This window comes from Chelonia mydas, chromosome 3 (assembly GCF_015237465.2).
Source record: "Chelonia mydas isolate rCheMyd1 chromosome 3, rCheMyd1.pri.v2, whole genome shotgun sequence".
Classification (NCBI taxonomy): domain Eukaryota; kingdom Metazoa; phylum Chordata; order Testudines; family Cheloniidae; genus Chelonia; species Chelonia mydas.
The window spans coordinates 59196324-59216515 of NC_057851.1; the positions used below are offsets into that span (position 1 = coordinate 59196324).

A 20192-nucleotide genomic window follows, 5' to 3' on the forward strand; every position below is an offset into this window, starting at 1 on the left:
TGGTTGCTGGTGAGTATTCGCTTCAGGTTGGGGGGCTGTCTGTAAGCAGTGTATGACAGGGAGAACTGATGGGTCCATATATATGGGAGTCTTACCACAGAACTCTCTAAGTACCCTGAAAACTTCTGGTATTGTCCAATCAATTCTTCTTTAGTGCTGGGTGCCTTGGTGTGCAGCATACCTATTTTGTATACTGGGCTTAGCTGTAAGCAAGTGTCTCTGCCTACGAGTGGTGTTGTAGATGACTTAGTGATGGAGAACTGATGACTGACCTTAGCCTTGGTCTTTGTGATGTTAGGGTGACTTCTCCTTCAGAGTCTATTCTGGAAACTCCATTTATTATAAGCCCAGTATCAGATTGCTTTAGCTGGATGGGACCTGGTATCTTTTTCAAACAGTGAACTGGTAAAACATTAGCTTCAGCTCCAATATTGAGCTTGAACTTTAGAAGTGCAATCCTTATATACAAGTATAGAATACCAAGGTTCTGCTGAGTGAACTGTACGATTTGTATTATTCAGTGACAGTGTATCTACAAGAAGAAATTGCTCACATTCTACTTCAGCCAGAGATTTGTGACTTTATCTTTTTGGGTAAAGTTGTTTCTATATATCTAGATTAATTGTATAGCCAGTTGACTGACTACACTTGTGGTTCATTATGAAAAATGGTCATGAAACCAAATAACCAGACTCAGCCAAATGTATTTGTGACATTACACCCCATATTCTTCATAGAAATATGGCTCTGATATGAATATGGCATAACTAAGATACACTTTATGCAAGATGACTCATGTAAGATATCATTGGAAAGGTTATGATTTACTGAATATGATTATCCAATTTGTATGCATGTATCATTTCTGCATCTAAAGTTAGGAATATTGACAATGTAACAATTACAGCTGTGTGTGTGTATTTGGGAGACACCCACCAGACAACTGGCCAGCACAGCCTTGACAGGCCATTAAGAAGAAACAATAAGACTGTGAAGATACTAATCTCTCTCCTTCCTGGGACATCCTGAGGCATCCTCAGCTGAAAGGACCTCGTTAAGCCAGGGGCTCAAATGTCAGACCCCTGTGAAAATAAGAGAAAAAGTGGGAAAGGTATCCCAGCCAGGAGGTGTGGACTGTCTCTAAGGGTCCCCAGTCTGGTTTAACCTGTTCCTCCCCATTGTTCAAAGATAGAGCTAAATAGGCTCCATTAGACGTCTTTGTTACTTTAAGTGCTTAAATGAGAGCTGAAATAACTTGTGGTAGGACAGTGTTTCTGCCCAGCATGTTGAAAGCTGAAAATCACTAAGAGCTGACAATCAGTAAGAGACTGACCTGCAGAGGTCACAGCAGAGAGGCAGGTGGCAGCAGAAGGTAACTGAGATTTGGCCAGCAGAAGCAGCAAACAGGTGGCCAGTGGAAGCAGCGAGCGGTCAGCCAGTGGTAGCAAAATGAATAGCTGGCAGGGCAGGCAGCAGAGAGGAACTGCAGCTGGCGGGGTGGCCAGTGGCAAGGAACCGTGGATGACGGGGCAGCCAGCCAGAGCAGGTGCTCAGATGGCGGAGCAAGCAAGGTGCCTTCTTCCCCGCATGGGAGGTGAACTTACACAAATTCACCCCTGGGTCCTCACTGACCAAGGACAACCACAGTGAGTGGGGTATGGTGAGGGAGCAGAGAGGGGCACAGAAAAGGAACTTTTGGTTGTAGAACTCAGTGCCCCACCCACTCTGGGATGCGTGTCCTGCTCACCGTTTTATGATTATGAATCCTGCCTGTGGCATTTTCCTTAATTAATATCCTTCCCTCCTTTCATTAAAAGTTTCTTTTCTACACTCAGACTCTGTGCTTGCGAGTGGGGAAGTATTGCCTCTCAGAGGCACTTGGTGTGGTGTTTCAGAGTAGCAGCCATATTAGTCTGTATTCGCAAAAAGAAAAGGAGTACTTGTGGCACCTTAGAGACTAACAAATTTATTTGAGCATAAGCTTTCATGGCTCGAGCCAGTTCTGTGTTCTATTGTTGAAAAGGAACCCCTAGATATTGAACCCAGCCCTGGGTGCTGCCAGATCCACCTGGCAGAAGAGTTACATATATTTAAAGGTAGCTATATTTATAAAATGGTTTTACAAGTTGCAAAATTCTCTATATGTCACTAAAATCCAACCCACCAGTTTGTAACAGTTCCTTGACTTGGTTTATTCTGTACTTTTCTTACCTGTTTTGGATACTACATTGCAAACCAGTTGCCTGTGAAGGTACCTGTGCTAGGACACAGAACAAATTTATTTTGATTTTGACAGATTTCATATTCACAAGTCCCAAAGCTGACTCCAGCTTTACAAAGTATTATGTGATACTGAACATGAGTAAACAAACATAGTACCGTTCAAATATAAAACTTTTTGCTAACATTTATATATAATATAGACTCAGATTCCAAAGTCGAAGGGACCATCATGATTGTCTGGCCTGACCTTCTGCACATTACAGGCCACTGAACCTCGCCCGCACACTCTGAAATAGACCCATAACTTCTGTCTTAGTTACTGGAGTCCTCAAATCATGATTCAAATATTTCAAGTTACAGAGAAGCCACCATTTACACTCGTTTAAACCTGTAAGTGAACTGTGCCCCAGGCTTCAGAAGACAGCAAAAAAAAAAAAAAAAAAAACCCATGGTCTCTGCCAATCTGATCTTGGGGAAAATTCCTTCCTGATTCCAAATATGGACATCAGTTGGACCCTGAGTGTATGGGTGAGACCCACCAGCTAGGCAGCTGGGAAAGAATTCTCTGTAGTAACTCAGCCCTCCCCATCTAGTGTCCCATCACTGACCGTTGGAGATGATTGCCAGCAGTCACAGATCAGCTACATGCCATTGCAGGCAGTCCTATCATGCCATCCCCTCCCTAAACTTATCAAGTTCAGTCTTGAAGCCAGTTAGGCTTTTTGCCCCCCACTGCTCCCCTTGGAAGGCTGTTCCAGAACTTCACTGCGCTGATGGTCAGAAAACTTTGTCTAATTTCAAGCCGAAACTTGTTGATGGCCAGTTTATAGCCATTTGTTCTTTGTCCATATTGGCACTTAACTTAAATAACTCCTCTTGCTCCCTGGTATTTATCCCTCTGATGTATTTATGGAGAGCATTCATACCTCCCCTCAGACTTCTTTTGGTTAGGCTAAACAAGCAAAGCATTTATAGATAAATTAATATGGTGTGCAATATGTATGACATGTAGTATTGGCTAACAGTGATTTAATTTTCCAAATTTGTGCAATATTATTCAAAAGTGTGGGCATCCTCAGGGTAGGCATGTCTTACTACAGTGTGTGTGGTTTCTTTGTCTGTGAGCAGTTGATGCGTCTGCTTTGCTGTGATTCTCAGGTGGCTGGGCCCTACCCATTCTGCTCTGAGTACTTTTTTTTTTTTTTTTGGCAAGAGTTTGCATGAACTTTCAGTGTATGGCTCAGACATGATCGTTATTTATGTCTTTATAGCTTGCAAGGTTCTACAAATGTCTATTACTTTTTGCAAAAGCTCTAATTAGGCTCCCTCAACAGTCTTTCCTTTAGTCTTCTGTCACTGGACACAATTTTGTCTCTGCTCATGCCATTTTCTGTATTTCCAAACTCAAAATTTATTGCTTTTTTGCGTCAGCTCTGTGATATACTTGTCTATCTGTTCCTCTTCGAGGTGTGGGTGAGACCAGAACTGAAGACAGGGAGAAATCTGTGGCCAGCAGAGTTAAGGACAATAAGGAGTTTCCTAACAATATAAGGAACAGAAAGAATCCTGACAATGGTATTGGCCCATTACTAGATGTTAATGGTAGAATTATCAATCATTATGCGGAAAAGACAGAAGTAGATATTTCTGTTCTGTATTTCGGAGAAAAAAAACAGATGATGCAGTCTCATTATATGGTGATGATAACATTATTTCCATTCCACTAGTATCTCTGAAGGATGTTAAACAGGAGTTATTAAAATAAGACATTTTTAAATCAGCAGGTCATGATAACTTGCATCCAAGAGATTTAAAAGAGCTGGCTGAGGAGCTTGCTGGACCATTACGGTTGATTTTCAATAAGTCTTGGCGCACTGGGGAAGTTTCAGAAGACTGGAAGAAATCTAATGTTGTGCCAACTGTTAGAAGGGATGGCATGGGTGATTATAGGCTTGTCATTCTGATATTGATCCCAGCAAGATATGGAACAGCTGATATGGGACTCGATTAATACTGATCAAAAGGAGGGTAATGTAATTGATTCAAATCAACATGGGTTTATGGAAAAATAGATCCTGTCAAACTAACTTGATTTTTTGATGAGATTACAGATTTGGTTGATTAAAGGTAATAGTGTTGACGTAATATACTTGGACTTCTGTAAGGCATTTGACTTGATGCCACACACCATTTTGATTAAAAAAACTAGAACGCTATAAAATTAACATGGCACACATTAAATGGATTTAAAAACGGCTAACTAATAGGTCTCAAACTGTAAATGGGAAGTCTTCATTGAGCAGGTCTCTTTCCAGTGGGGTCCCACAGGGATCGGTTCTTGGCTCTGTGATATTCAACATCTTTATCAATGGCCTGGAAGAAAACATAAAATCACCACGGGTAAATTTTGCAGATGACACTAAAATTGTGAGAGTGGTACATAATGAAGAAGACAGGTAACTGATTCAGAGCAATCCAGATCACTTGGTAAACTGGGTTCAAACAATATGCATTTTAATATGGCTAAATGTATACATTTGGGAACAAAGAATGTAAGCCGTACTTACAGGAAGGGGGACTGCTTCCCAGTGACTCTGAGAAAGTTTTGAGGGGGAAGGGGTCGATAATCAGCTGAACCTGAGCTCCCAGTGTGATGCTGTGATCAAGAGAGCTAATGCAGTCCTGCAATGCATAAAGAGAGGAATCTCAAGTAGGATTAGAGTGATTATTTTACTTCTGTTCTTGGTACTGTGCGACTGCTGCTGGAATACTGTGTCCAGTTCTGGTGCCCACAATTCAAGAAGGATGTTGATAAATTGCAGAGGATTCAGAAAAGAGCCACAAGAATGATTCAAGGATTAGAAAACATGCTTTATAATGATAGACTCAAGGAGCTCAATATATTTAGCTTAACAAAGAGAAGATTAAGGGGTGATTTGATTACAAACTATAAGTACCTACATGGGGAATAAATATTTAACAATAGGCTCTTCAATCTATCAGAGAAAGGTATAACACGATCTAATCTCTGGGAGTTGACGCTAAACAAGTTCAGACTGGAAATAAAGCATATTTTTTTAACAGTGACAACACTGCAACAATTTACCAAGTGTCATGGTAGATTCTCCAACACAGACAATTTTTAAATCAAGATGGGATGTTTTTCTAAAAGGTAAGGAGTACTTATGGCACCTTAGAGACTAACCAATTTATTTGAGCATAAGCTTTCGTGAGCTACAGCTCACTTCATCGGATGCATACTGTGGAAAGTACAGAAGACGTTTTTATACACACAAACCATGAAAAAATGGGTGATTATCACTACAAAAGGTTTTCTCTCCCCCCACCCCACTCTCCTGCTGGTAATAGCTTATGTAAAGTGATGACTCTCCTTACAATGTGTATGATAATCAAGGTGGGCCATTTCCAGCACAAATCCAGGTTTTCACACACACCCCAAACACCCCCCCCCCCAAAAAAAACACTCTCCTGTTGGTAATAAACCCCCCCCCCCCCCAGACGTTCTTGTTAAACCCTGGATTTGTGCTGGAAATGGCCCACCTTGATCATCATACACATTGTAAGGAGAGTCATCACTTTACATAAGCTATTACCAGCAGGAGAGTGGGGTGGGGGGAGAGAAAACTTTTTGTAGTGATATTCACCCATTTTTTCATGGTTTGTGTGTATAAAAACGTCTTCTGTACTTTCCACAGTATGCATCCGATGAAGTGAGCTATAGCTCACAAAAGCTTATGCTCAAATAAATTGGTTAGTCTCTAAGGTGCCACAAGTACTCCTTTTCTTTTTGCAAATACAGACTAACATGGCTGTTACTCTGAAACCTTTCTAAAAGATATGATCTAGGAATTATTTTAGGGAAGTTCTAGGGCCTGTGCTTATACAAGTCAGGGTCAATGATCACAATGGTTCCTGTTGGCCTTTGACTAATACCATAGATCCACAGATTTTTAACACCATATTTCTCTTAGGGTTGCAGTAGTTCCTCAGTACTGTTAAAACCTCATCCAAAGTGGGAGCATTTTCAGCTGATTGCTGGAAGAATGTGTTATAAACTTCCAGAGCCTCCTCTCCCACTGTATATAATAAAATAGCTTCTTTTATGTCCTCTTCATTTTTCTCTGCTCCTGAGGCTTTCATACAGATACGATTGGTGCCATCTCCTTCAGTTCTCAGCAAGATTACCAAGTAAAGAAACAGACAGGGGTGGCTTGAAATCCTCCATGTACAGAGTTAAAAAAAAAATTACTATTTTCTAGTTTAACTTCTCTAGTTTTGGTTTCACTTGTGAGTACTCACTGTGCCTCAGTACTCTGTACCTTCTGTCTGATTCCTTCTCTTTATTAGATACATAAAAAGATAAATCCTACAGACACCGAGCATTCAGACCCAGAGCTTCCCTGCATCCTGGGGGAGACACCCATCACAATGGGAGGCCCACTGGTGATTACATGTGACTAATTTTAAAGAGACCGTACCAAAATATACTGCACTTTCCCAGGCCTACAAACACCCCCAACAAAGGAAAAAAGATAATACCAAGAACGAGCCCTTCTCACTTCCACATCTCCTGAACCTGATCGTCAGATTTTGAGTCTTCTCCACTTCCAGAAGCTGATGGGACTATCTAATGCCATGACTGCCTTTGTTCACTAGTAACTCAAAATGTCTGAAAGGAAAACCCCTGCAATCTTGGCATGTGGCAGGTCATGCAGAAGGAAGAGGTTCCTTGCTGAGTCTGAAGTGGAAAAGCACAGCAAAAATGTATTTAAAAGTACAGATACCAGGGGTCGGACAATTTTTTTATGATGGAGAACATATTGTAAGAGAGAGATTGTCCCAGCCACCATCATACAGACCTCCTCCATCCCAATCATGAATGCATAGTGCCCCTGTGGCAATTACAATAATTAATTAGAAGGAAACGTAATATTAGGAAAAAATGTGGTATTGCTTTAACTATCGTTAATGTGATGTAGCAGCTGGAAATAGAGAGGAGAGCCAGCGTCATGTGGTTAGCCAATTTTCTGCTGACCAGCAGCAAGTGTTCTGAGGACCAAAAGTAACATACAAGCTGCAATGTTTGAATCACTGGTATAAGTAATTTAAATATTCTCAGCGGGCTGCTGCTAAGAATTTACCAGGGCCTAAACCCTATGCTCTTTGTGACATGTTATGGAGGGAAAGACAATTGCATGTTCTTCTTGCTAAAGACAAAAGTGATCCAGTGATTAGGGATTATATTACATAGGTTGTGCAATTAGGGTGACCAGATAGCAAGTGTGAAAAATCAGGACTGGGGGTAATAGGAGCCCGTATTTAAAAAAAGCCCCAAATATCGGGACTGTCCCTATAAAATCAGGATATCTGGTCACCCTATGTGCAAAACATCAAGTGGGTGAAATCAAGTCTCGTATCTTTGGAGGCTACAAATAAGCTGTCATTGCTTTAAACTCGCTCCTGCTATTGTCTTCCTTCCTATGTTTTCTCTGCTAGTCAAATCCATGCTCTGCCACAAACTTCCTGTGTGATGCTGGGCTAATCTGTGTGTCTCCATTCCCTACCTGTAAAATGGGAATAACCCCATAGGGGTGATGTGAGGATAAATAAATGAAAAACTGTGAAGTTCTGTTGGGAATGTTTCATATAAAGTCAGGAATTCTGAAAAAAATCCTCTCTCTAATTGTTTAAGGTAGCTTAAAAAGTGACAAACCTCAAGTTTGGAATTTGACTCTTTGATCTTTAGGATGCTTGTAAATAAAGGAAGTATGCAATCTGAAGTGTGTCACAAGGCTCAAGTGATTCTCATTTCAAAGGGCTCTGAACCAATTCTGAGGTCTTAAAGATAAAATGGAATGTGGTCCTTTTTATCAATTAAATGTAAAATAAAAGAAGAATCTGGCTTCCTGTATGAGTCAAGAGCTTATTTCCAAATATGTAAATAAGCGTGGAATAATTTGGGAAATAATTTATTCAGTTTGATTTTTATATTAAAACTGATTTTGTATGGTCCACAGAACACCTCTTGGAGCAAGCTATGATAATAACATAATTCAAAACAACCATTTTGTAATCAGGAACTCATTGTAATTGAATTCAACATCTATTGTAAATTCTGTCCATTCAGTCATTGGCCTCAATGCTGAGACCACCAGAACAAGTGCCAAGACAAACCAAATGCAAACAACCTGCCAACATGCTCAAAGGCAAAAATGGGTAGTGTTCACATTTTCATAAAATTACATAAATGTCAATGAAGATAAAGGCAGGCAACCAAATGGTGAGAGAGGACAGCAATTCAGGCAGAGAGAGAGAGATGGGGGAGAGATGAGCAAGGAAAGAGACAGATAGAGAGGAACAGAGAGAAGGAGAGAGAGGCAGGAAGGGTGTGGGTTTTGTTCATTCCCTCCCATTCCCCCACCCCACCCCCCAGGTGGCTCAGTTAATCAATTTGTAATCTCCCTCAGTCAACTACATTCTGACTACACACACACACAATTAATCAAGTGTCACTCTCCAACCCATACCCACTCAATCAGCTCGGGGCATTTTTTTTTTTGGTTCCTTCTTCCCCAAAGCATTTCATCCTCTGTTCCCACCCACCATCCCTATTTCACATCCTACCTCCATCCCAGCATTTCATTCCCTGCCCGCCTCACTTTGAGCTCTCCTTACCTCCCACTCTAGCCAGCAGGTTTGAGGAGTCCTGGTAGCTTTCCCAGAAGGGCGTGTGATTACAAGTAAAGCACATTGAATGCCTCACTCTTTACCCCTCTTCCTTGGTCTGCAAGGGTACCACTGGGAGCCTCTTCTCCCCCACCTCAAGCCAGGGAGTGGGAAGCAGAGCAGGTGCATAACTTCAGGAGGAGTTGTTCCCAGTTGGCTCTGTCTGTGCAGAAGCACTCCCAACACTGCTATAGGGAGCAGGAAAGAGCACGCACTCCCATCAGCAAATGGACTAGTTCTGATTGAGTGTCCAGGAGGTAAGGGAAATGGGGCAGTGCAACCAATCACCTGGGCAGTTATTTCTCCAGACTGAGGGATTTCCCCACAGCCTGGTGGCTGGGACTGAGAATTTATTGTCTGTGGGGAAAACCCAGAGTGGCAGAGCTGAAAATGCAGTGATAGTCCATTTCTTAGTGGAGAAGTGTCCACATCAGAAATACTCAGACCCATTACTAGTATCATATGAGTCACCAACTCATTTATTTAGCATGTACCCTACATTTTACCAATCGTTCGAACATGGGGGCGGGGGGGTCGCACACATCATAGCTTCTGCAGGCTGAGCTCACTGCACCCACCCACACGCCTTGTATTCCTCCATTCTTGCTCCATGAGCTCTCTGTTTGCCATCCTCCCACCCCACTCTATTTCAAGGACTCCTTGCATCCCTCCACCCCTCCCTCATGCCAGGGGCTATGTGCCCCTATAGCTCCCTCCACCACACTTCAAGGACTCCATATGCACCCCATGTCCTCCTCCCCGCAATACCATTATCTCCAATTCTCCCTCCCCGTCTTCTCTCCCTGTGATATTGGGAACTGTACCTGTAAGTGGATTACCTTCCCATGGGGCGTTGCAGATGCCCATGCTCTATTAGGCAGTTTGGGACTAATCCCTGAATAAAGTGGATCTCTTTTAAGCACCTTGGACCCAGAGTGACTGCTGAACACCACATATTACCAGGGTAAATAGAAAATAAGTGGAAGAATGCAGCAGCTAAAAGCTCCACCAGAACTGGTAGTCTCTGGAAATATGGAAGATAGCTGGAAGAGATTTAAACAGCATTTCGCTCTCACAGTATTGCCAACCCCAAAGATTCATAAATCATGAGTCAAACCCCAAGGAATCATGGAATTGGTCCAACACTCATGATATATAGATAGAGATGTAGTTTTTTTTGTCTGTCTTAGTTTTTAAATTCCCCCTGCCAGGTGGATTTTGGTGATTTTCACCCTTACTTCAGGAGCTCTCACCCCCACATCAGCCTGGCTCCTGCCCAATTAATTCTGTCCTCCAACCTCAAATCAATTCTGTACCCCCAGTGCGCCTCCTGCAACTGCTCCTCAGGCTCTTCATCCTGCCCACACCCTCAGGCTTGCGGGGGCTGCAGCAAGATTCCCTTTCAGAGCAGGGGCTAGTTCCAGGAATTCGTCACACCCCCTCTCCATCTGCCAATTCCCAGCCCTGGCAGGATGAGTGTAATGGGAGAGGAGCCAGAAGGTCACAGAAGGAGATGAGGAAGGAGAGACTAGGGCCACCGTGAGCTACTGGGCTTTTTCTGGTGCACTCCAGTAAGAATGGTGTTGGGTTGCTGAAAGGAGCTTTGCCTGCTTCCTGTAGTAGCCAATTTGCTGGTCTTTCCCAGCAGGTGGGCAAAGCAGCCAGTCAGAAGGGATTTTCCCCTAGCTAGCTCTACAAATGCTCACTCAGTGACTCAGCTCGTTGCTTAGAAATTTTATTTCCTGGGTCTGCCACCTGATACAATTTAAGTCTTGGCAACACCTATATGAAAGTTGCCTAACACTTGCCATCATACTTCCCAACTGTGTATCACTGTAGCAAACTTTAATGGTTTGGGCAGACATTTTCCATGTTTGGTCGCAGTCTGTTGGTTTTATTGTTGATTTTTGAAAGTTTGAGCTAAGTTCAGCTGTTTCTGAAAATGAAAACATTGTAAAATACACAATTTTGCCGCAGCTAAAAATAATTCAGACTTTTTTTTAGCTATGTTAGGAAAAGAGGTGGGTGTATTTTTAAACATGGTAGCTAAACCGTTTTAATTGTGCACTGTTAGCATCTACTATAGATAAAGTTTAACATCTTTAAAATGTGTTTGCTGATTATAGCCAACCATCGATTCCCATATACTACAATCTTTACATGATTCCCTACAATTTTTTCCTTATTAAAAGTCACAGAATAAGATGAAAAATCACAGCATATTTCATTGAACTATGTAGAAGCCTAAGTGTGCACCCAGCTGTATAGATTAAAATAATAACTCCACTTAGAGGTTACGGTGACATCAAGCAATGTCATGCAAGTTCATGGGCCTGATTCTCCACAGCTGTGCACCTTGTACAGTTGCTTACAGCTCTTCAAAATGGCTAGAAAATCAGAAAGTAGTATTTCATCACCACTTTGCTCAAGTGTAAATTACTATGCAAGGTTCAAGGCAGTGGGAAAATCATGACTCATGTTTTTTGTTAATGTCGCAAGTAAGTAATGCACAATCCTGGAGTACTTCTGCCATTCAATAATTTGAGACTCAAGTTAACTTGGATCCCAGCATCTCAGTTCCTTATATTACAAAAAGTACCATACAATAACAGCACTACTGGAGCAATTTGTTAAACTTTGAACAAATTATTAATAATTTAAAAGCATTTCTATTAACTGCTCTCAGTAGTTACTATTTACTTTCCAAAACAATGGGAGAAAGATAGGTTACTCTTGCTCTAAGGATTTGAAAATATTTGTAAGGCTTCATTTTCATTTTATGACCTCAAATACTGAATAATAAGAGATATAAACACCTATATTTTATAAACTGGTTATAGGCTTCCGTGTATAATTTTAAAGAAATTACAAGTAGCAATGATATGCATAATGAAAATGTTTGCGGAGGTCACAAGCTAGCAGGGGAGAAGTTGGAGAAACGCAGTAGCCTGAATGCAAATAAAGTAAAGATACACGAGTTTCAGCAGCAGCTTCCCTGCTGTCTGCTGGATCTTTAAATTGTGTTGTCAAAGTTTGACTCAGACTCACAATTTATCAGACCACTCTGTTTTATTAGCAAAGCTGCTCTGCTAATACATTTAGAAGTGAGCCCCCCGAGTGGGGCTTGTGTCTCTTAATTTATACAGTTTTTTGGAGAACAAGTTACAGAGAAGTTACAGACAAAAGAAGAAAAAGATTTTAGTCATCACCCTTCGAGATCCCTGAGACCAGTCACGTATCTTCAATTACCTGCCACCCTTAACAATCTCCTTTAACAGCTTCCAGTTAACTTAACTAATTGCCCTTCACACCTTCCATTCTGATGCCTGCTTCTTAGATGTGCTGGCTCTATCTTAATTGCTTCTCCATTCAAAAGCTAACTGTCCCTACGTGTGCTCCCTCAGATACTTTGTAACATGTTTTGGCATGCCCTCTCATATACAATGTATCCAGCATGTCCCCTTATACAACGTTATACAATGTTATATTTCCACAGTATGAAAAGAGAAGAAGTCAACAACAGCTGGAAATGGGAGAAGATGAGAGAATAAGCAGAAATGCACAGTAGATGAGAAGAGAAGTCAAATAAATAGACAAGGAAGGAAAGGGTTATGCAAGAACCGGGAAAGAGAAGAAAGCAAGATGTAGAATGCAAAGGAGATATGTGGTGTTTAGATGTTGCTTATAATTATTAGAAGTGGGAGCACTGGCTGTTGGGAGTCTGAAAGGACAGGAAACAAGAAGGAGGGAGGAGGAGTTGAGAGGCTGGGAGAAAGCTACAGAGGGTGCAGCAGCAGCAGCTTGGTAAAGAGGTTTCCACTTCGAAAATAAAGTCCTGTTGAAGCTTGTTAGTACCTTGCCTGGTTGATACAACAAGATATCATGCACGATGCCCTCAGTTGTCTGAAGAAAGGCCCAGGCTGGGGCGGTGGCTCCAAGGACTCCTCAGCCCCCTCTGCCCCTTCCCAGGCTGTGTACTGCAGGTGAAAGGGGGTGGAGCAGAGACTCCATCCTTTCCCTGTTCCTCACAGGAAGGGAGGAAGAGGAGGGGGCAGAGTCACCATGAGCTGCTGGGCTCTTTCCTCCCTTCCAACCTTTCCGTGTGAGAATGGCTTTGGGTTCCTGGGTGGAGGGGGAAGGGGAAGAGAGAGCTCTGCCTGCAGTATCTCCAATTGGTTGTTCAGCCCCAGAAGGCGGGCAACTGGGGCAGACAATCAGAAGGCTCAAATTCACTTGAAGGCTGGAGCTTCTTGGGTTATCACGTGACTGGGTTCCAGCAGTGTCTAGAATAGTCATGATCTAGCTCTAAGAATACAGTGGTCCTTTCTGCTAATGCTGCCCATGGTTGGTGCAGAGAAGGATGGGGCCATAGCCCTGCCCACCACTACTGGTAGCACTGAGGTACCCCCCTCTCTTTACACTGAAGGTGATGAAAAACCTGGTTTCATAGAAGTCAATGGGAATTTTGTTGAACAATATTCTTGCTCTTCCCTCCCCCCTCCCCCCAGCCCATATGAGTGTGGGTGGAAGACAACAGGCTTTAGTATGTTATGGGTAAAAAAAATAACCAAGTGTTCACCATGACTTCAGAGTGCTGCTTGGAAACTTCAGCCTGTCATCTTAAACTACAAACCCCTGGGCAGTAGAGAGACTTCAGTGTCCCTGGGGTTTTGTTGATCAATGACATCCTCTAGAAAGTCAGATCGTTGAATGAAAATACCATATTTCTTTCTCAATTTGCAGAAAACACTTCATTTTTTTTCAATTTTCATAGGAAGGGAGAGGACGAATTTGATCTGCTTGAAAACTCTACAAAGCTATATTGACATCGATATCTGCTTCATTCTTTATACTGTCTGTTGCACTGGCTTGCTGATGTACTCATCACAACAAGGTTATTTTTAAGTATTCAGATCAAAGTGACATAAAATTTACCAAAGAATGACTATGTGCAATTTACTGTTGTCTTTGGGCTCAGGTTGTTTCGAACATCTCTATTTTTTTTTCTCTGACTTCCTATAAGAGCATATAAAGTGTACATACTGTGCCCAATTTACAAGCGGTTAAAGGTATGTTAAATCAAGCATTTTTATTTTGGAAGGACTGTTCCAATGGCTTCTGAGGATTTTGTAGCTCCAGTCAGAAACTAACTATTAATGCTGATCAGATGAGGTGAACTCTGTCAGTATGAGGCATTAAGCCTCTTCAATTTTTATGATATTGCAAAGGAGTTGCGTGTTATCAATCTAGCCAAAAGAGCTTTTCAGAGCTATCATTAGACTGCAAGCAATAGAAATTACTAATCACCTGCTACATGCCATACAATCATGCTAAAATATTTTCAAAAATAGTCATTTCATGATGTGTGATAAACAGTCACACACTTTGAAAATCACTGTCTAAGCACACACTGTGCCCTTTTAGAGATAATTTTCAGGAGGCTCTTAACAGCATTCCAGGAATCTTGTGATATAGATACCTACCGCGCTAACCATCTTCCTTATCCAGCATTGCCAGTCCTTCCCCTGGCTCATCAGAGCTGTCACTGGGCCCTAGTTAGCTCTAAATCTCAAATTCTAAATCAAGGGTCAGATTTTCCTCTCCTATAAAGGTGCTGAAGAAACTATGGATCTGACTGAAGTAAATGGGAGTTAATTGAGTCCTGAGGGGAAGCATTAGACCCACCTAGAGTTCCAGCTAAATTCTCCCTTTAAGGGGGAAGATTTTGAAACCAAGTGAAGACACTGAGTGTGGACAACCCCATGGAGACTGAGGGTCTTAAGGCAAATCTTATGCATCTGGTGCCTCCAGGCCATGGGGTTCCAACGGCTTTCCCCTTCTTCACCCTAGGGCAGGGGTGCTGGGGGGTGCAGCTGCATCCTCTGGCTTGAAGTGGTTTCCATCATATGCAGGGTTTACAGTTTTGTTCAATGGCTTTCAGCACCCCCATTATAAAAATTGTTCCAATGCCACTGCCCTAGGGTGTTCTGTGCTCCCATTATACACCTCCAACCATGCCTATCAAAAGGGAGTGCAGCTGTGAATCACAAATTAATGCTACAATGAATAGTATTAAATTATGCACAGCTACCATGTGCTTTTGGAGAGAAGCATGCCCTGTAGATTGACTTCTCCCTGGCTTCATCCCCTGGAAATCCTGCAGTGTCCCTACCACATGGAGTTTGGATAGAGAGAGCTTTTGTGGGATTGGAGGAAGTCGGGGCAAGTTGTCTTTGGGCTCTTGTCCTACTCCTTTGTCCTCTTAGCATTACTGAGCATACAGCCCACAGTCATCTTGCAGATGAAGCCTTTCCTCCTGCAGAATTTTTTTACTTCAGGGTCTGATGAGCTGTTCTTTGGGCATTACATTTAAAAGGTTGTTTTTTATTTTAATACTTAACTGATTTCTATTCCCATATGGTAAAATTTTTACAATAAATCTGTTAATCAAAGCTAAATTTTAATAGGTAATTCAATAAGAATTTCATTTTTGTCAGCACTATAGATACCATAATACTAAATAATGTTACTGATGTACCTGTGTGCAGCCGAAGAATAAACAAACAGCACTTCATAATGCGGTTTGTTATTTCACACTGAAGATGGACAGAGTCTGCTAGATTTAGGTTATGACCTGATATACATTATTGCAAAATGATATAAATTTTATTTTCTGCTTGCTAGGGAGGCAAATGATAGAACATTATTTTATGCAAAATATTAAGCAAACTTCAGCCTGAGGCATAACTTAGTTATTAACAAACCCTAAAGGAGGCTGAGTGCCAACCCTTCTGCAAATAATTCATATATGATGAACTGAGGTGCTGTATCTCTCAATTTGCAAATACAGCTCCCAGCCCTGTGAAGTGCTGAGGGTCTCCTGCGAGGTGATGAGTGCTTTCTACGCCTGTTGACTTAAACAGTTAAAGGGTGCTCAGTGCCTGAGAAGGTGTTCAGCATTTTGCCAGTTCAATCTTTTTATCCCTTTTGCTTTCATATAATCTCAAATGCCTCTTGTCTTTGGGCTTGATCCTACTGGCATTGAAGTCAATAGCAAAACTCCTACTGGCTTCTGTGGGAGCAGGATTGGACCCTTTCTTTGCAATGTCTGAATCAAGTAGCTGCCATCCCTTTTTACAGATTGGCTTCATGCAGTTATCTTCTCCTCTAGCTCATTTTAGATGCTTCAGTACCTGCACAGATTTAAAAGGACATTCTAAGATGAAATTCATATTTTAGATAGGTTTCAGAGTAGCAGCCGTGTTAGTCTGTATTCGCAAAAAGAAAAGGAGTACTTGTGGCACCTTAGAGATTAACAAATTTATTTGAGCATAAGCATCCGATGAAGTGAGCTGTAGCTCACGAAAGCTTATGCTCAAATAAATTCATTAGTCTCTAAGGTGCCACAAGTACTCCTTTTCATATTTCAGATAAGGGCCCTTACTTCTGTTATCAGTCCCTAGACTATTTACACTGATTTTTTAAAATCTGATTTACTTTCCAATCTTTATTCTATGGCTTTACTATTTTACACTCAATTTAGCTTGGATGACAAAGCTAGATGGTCAGTTTCACTTTGTTTTACAGAGGTGCTAAGCAACCACGACTCCCAATCTCTTAAATAAGAACTGTGAGTTCTCAGCAATTTTTAAAATTCCGCCACTTACTTAGGGTCCTATATGTGGATAATCAGTGCCTGACTGCAGGCACTCAAGCTGAAAAATGTTGGTCTCTACCTTTAATTTGATGATGATTTAAATTTAAATTTAAATGTATATGTAAACATTCTTTTGGCCATAAAGCTACTTTGTTATGAAGCAGTACTAATTCTTATTCAGAAATTGAATTATTATGGATGTCATCCAGGGTTGAGAAACGTAAATGTGTTTTCGGCCTTTAAAACAAAATTCGCCAGTGTGAGGGAACTAATTTGCAGTTCCTTGTAATTATTGTCAAAGGATTCCTGTGCATGTAAGATGATGCATCTCAGTGCACATGTTTATAGAAATTCTCATTAATCAATACGTGCCTCTGGTTATATTTTTGCAAATTAGTTAAGCTTTGGTGGATGTAGTAACACCATATATAACCCGCTGGTTATAATGAAAACAATTATTAGAAATATGATTCTCATTTTTCTGTTCATCTGGTTAACAGATATTGCAAAATGAATTCATTTCTTCTATATTCACATCTCTTGTAAATTATAAAGTAGTTGCAAATTTAATACAATCGGAGCAGTTTTAATGGAGAAAACAGAAGTCTCTTTCTTTAGTGTTTTTGAAAGTTATCTTTAACTAATGTTGAATGAGATATACAGGATTACTAATCATCTTTTCTGTTCTGGTAACATAACAGAAGGTTGACAGATTCCTAAGGTAACACAGAATTCAGGCCATTTCTCTGTAACATGGTATTCTGTATCTATTGTGACAGGGTCGGGCCGGATGGCAACAGGAGAGTAATTTTTTTTTTTGAAGCAAAAAAGGTGTTTTTTTTAATTTGCATAACACACTTACAAAACAAAACAACAGCATATGCAATGTGTAACACAGCAACCAATCACAATTGTTTTCTCATTAGCTTCAGGGGAGGGAAGTGTTCAAGCTTGCCTGGGCCCAGAGCGGGGGGCTTCTTCGACTCTCGTGGTCTTCCACCCTTCTGAGTTACCTGGTAGCCCAGAGTGAGGGGGCTTCATCGACTCTCAAGGTCTGCCACCCTCTCGAGTTACCTGGCGCCACGCCCGAGTGTCACCAACAATTCCCTCCTCTGAAAGCACCCAACCAAAGGGGCAGGCTGTGGGGTGGACAACCCGGGGGGGGGGCACATGCACCCACGTGTGAAAGGACCCCTCTAAGGTGGCGGTGTCCGCAGCAGCAATGGCTGGGGCTGGGGTCCCTTACTCTCTCCTCCAATCAAAGGGTCAAAACAAAGGGAGCCAGACAGGGACACCGACACCGAGCAGAGAGCTTTGGACAGCGTCTACCGCTCCTCAAAAGCATCAAGGGAGTCGGTGGATGCCTCCCAGAGGAACTCCGCCCAGATATGTGAACAGACCGAGGATCGGAAAATGGCCCCACAGTCACAGGAAACTCCATCGGCCAACCTCCTCTCTCTGGTTTTATAGATGGCCATTTTAGCCAGGGCCAGGATGAGGTTAACCAGGAGATCCCGCGACTTTGTGAGGCCACAGATGGGGAGTGCATAAATAAAAAGGTGAGGGGAAAAATGCAACCAAAAACGTAATAAAAGATTTGTGAGGAACAGGGGCTGCAGCCTGGCGCACTCCAAATATATGTGCGCCAGGGTTTCCCTCACATCGCAAAAGGGACAGGTGTCTGGGATGGGGTTGAACCGCGCCAAGTACATGCCCGTGCTCACAGTTCTGTGAAGGAGCCACCAACTGATGTCCCTGACGGGCCTCGGAACCAAGCTGGAATATAGGCTGGCCCACCGGGGCTGCTCACCCTCCAAAGGTCTCTCCACTTTGTGTTGGGGCGGGACGCTAGGGTGAGGGCGTGAAGGGTGTGGAGCATGAGCGTGTATAGATGTTTCCTTGGCGCGGTTTGGAAGCATACCAGCTGCAGTTCATGCAGCCGGCTCGCCGTAAAGGGGTGAGGGGGTCGATTGGGTCTATGGGGCAGGGGTCCAATTAAAAGGTCCGGCGGGCCTGGGGTAGAGGGTGGGCGGGGTGTGCCCTCGAGCAGGACCCGATTGAGGTAAGCTCTAGCAGCGGGTAGCAAAGCGGCCTTCACCTCCTGAAGTACGCGCCGGGGGGTACGAGGTCTGGAGAGCCCCATGCGCCGAGCGAGTGTCAGGGGATCCAGCCAGTCTCCCCGGTCATAGTCCAGGAGGTCTCAGACTCTCATGACTTCTGCCAGGATCAAGCTCTGGCGCACCGAGCGGGACTCCGCCTCCTGCACACAGAGCTGGGGGTTGTGTAGCAGGGGCTCCGCAAGGAGATCTGCCCCCTCAGTGGCCGCCACGGACCTGGTCGTTAAAAACCGTTTCCAAGTCCGGAGGAGGTCCTGTTATAAGACCGGCAGCCCGGAGAGGTCTCGCGGAAGACCTCCCGGACAGAGATAAAAGAGCTGCTGGTCATATCGGAGCCCTCGGATGCGGCACAGGATGGCGCGCACCAGTATGCTCCACACCCAACTGCCTGCACTATAAAGGAGCCTCTGTAGGGCCTGGAGGCAGAAGACGCAGACCTGAGTGTGCAGACACTTCAGGCCCTGTCCTCCTTCCTTCAGGGGTAGATGAAGAACCCCTACAGGGGCCCAGTGCGTTCCTGATCAAAAGAACCCCAGAATCGATGTCCGGAGGTTGGTCAGGAAACCCAGGGCCGGGACCAGGGTGTTGAGCTGGTACCAGAGCTTGGACAGGACTAGTTGATTAAGCACCAGCGCTCTCCCACGAAGAGAGAGACATCGGAGTAGTCCCGTCCATTTCCGGAGCTGCTCTATCACCCTGCCCTCTAAATTTTCCCAGTTCTCCGGCGGAGAGGGATGTGTGGCAGAAAGGTAAACGCCGAGGTAGAGCAGTGGACCCACGCTCCACCGGATGGTCTGAAGCGCGAGTGGGAGGGAGCTTGCCTGCCGCCAGTCTCCTACCGCCACGTCAGAGCTCTTGACCCAGTTGACCTGGGCAGAGGAGGCTGCCGAATAAATGGCCTGGCAAGCCTCCACCCGCGCCAAGTCGCCCGAGTCCTGGACCACGAGGAGCACGTCATAAGCGTACGCCGACAGGGCCAGCCGCAGCTCCTGCTCCCGCAGCACCAACCCTGTCAACCTCCTGTGGAGGAGGCAGAGGAAGGGCTCGATTGCCAGAGCATACAGCTGCCCCGAGAAGGGTCACCCCGCCGTACTCCTCGCCCGAAGCTGACTGGTTCGGTCAGGGTCCAGTTGAGCTTAACCAGACACTCTGCGGAGGTGTACAGCACCAGGAGAAAACCCACAAACTGGGGTCTGAAGCCAAACGCTCGCATAGTGTTCAGGAGGTACCCGTGGTCCACCCTATCGAACGCCTTCTCCTGATCTAGGGACAGGAGGGCGAACGACAGACCGTCTCTACGCCCGAGTTCCAAAAGGTCCTGAACCAGAAATAGGTTATCAAAGATACTGCGGTCCGGGACGGTGTAGGTCTGGTCTGGGTGGATCACGTCCGCCAGCACAGACCCTAGCCACAGCGAGATTGCTTTCGCTATGATTTTGTAGTCCATG

General features: G+C 43.6%; 1 long non-coding RNA gene across 1 annotated transcript in view; it reads left to right on the forward strand.

Annotated features, from left to right (window-relative positions):
• LOC122465340 overlaps positions 1-12761 on the forward strand; it is a 31547-nt gene extending 18786 nt beyond the window's left edge. Inside the window, exon 3 of the long non-coding RNA XR_006290091.1 lies at positions 12467-12761. This is a non-coding gene — a long non-coding RNA (uncharacterized LOC122465340). The remainder of the gene's footprint in view (positions 1-12466) is intronic.
• Positions 12762-20192: the final 7431 nt, after the last annotated feature.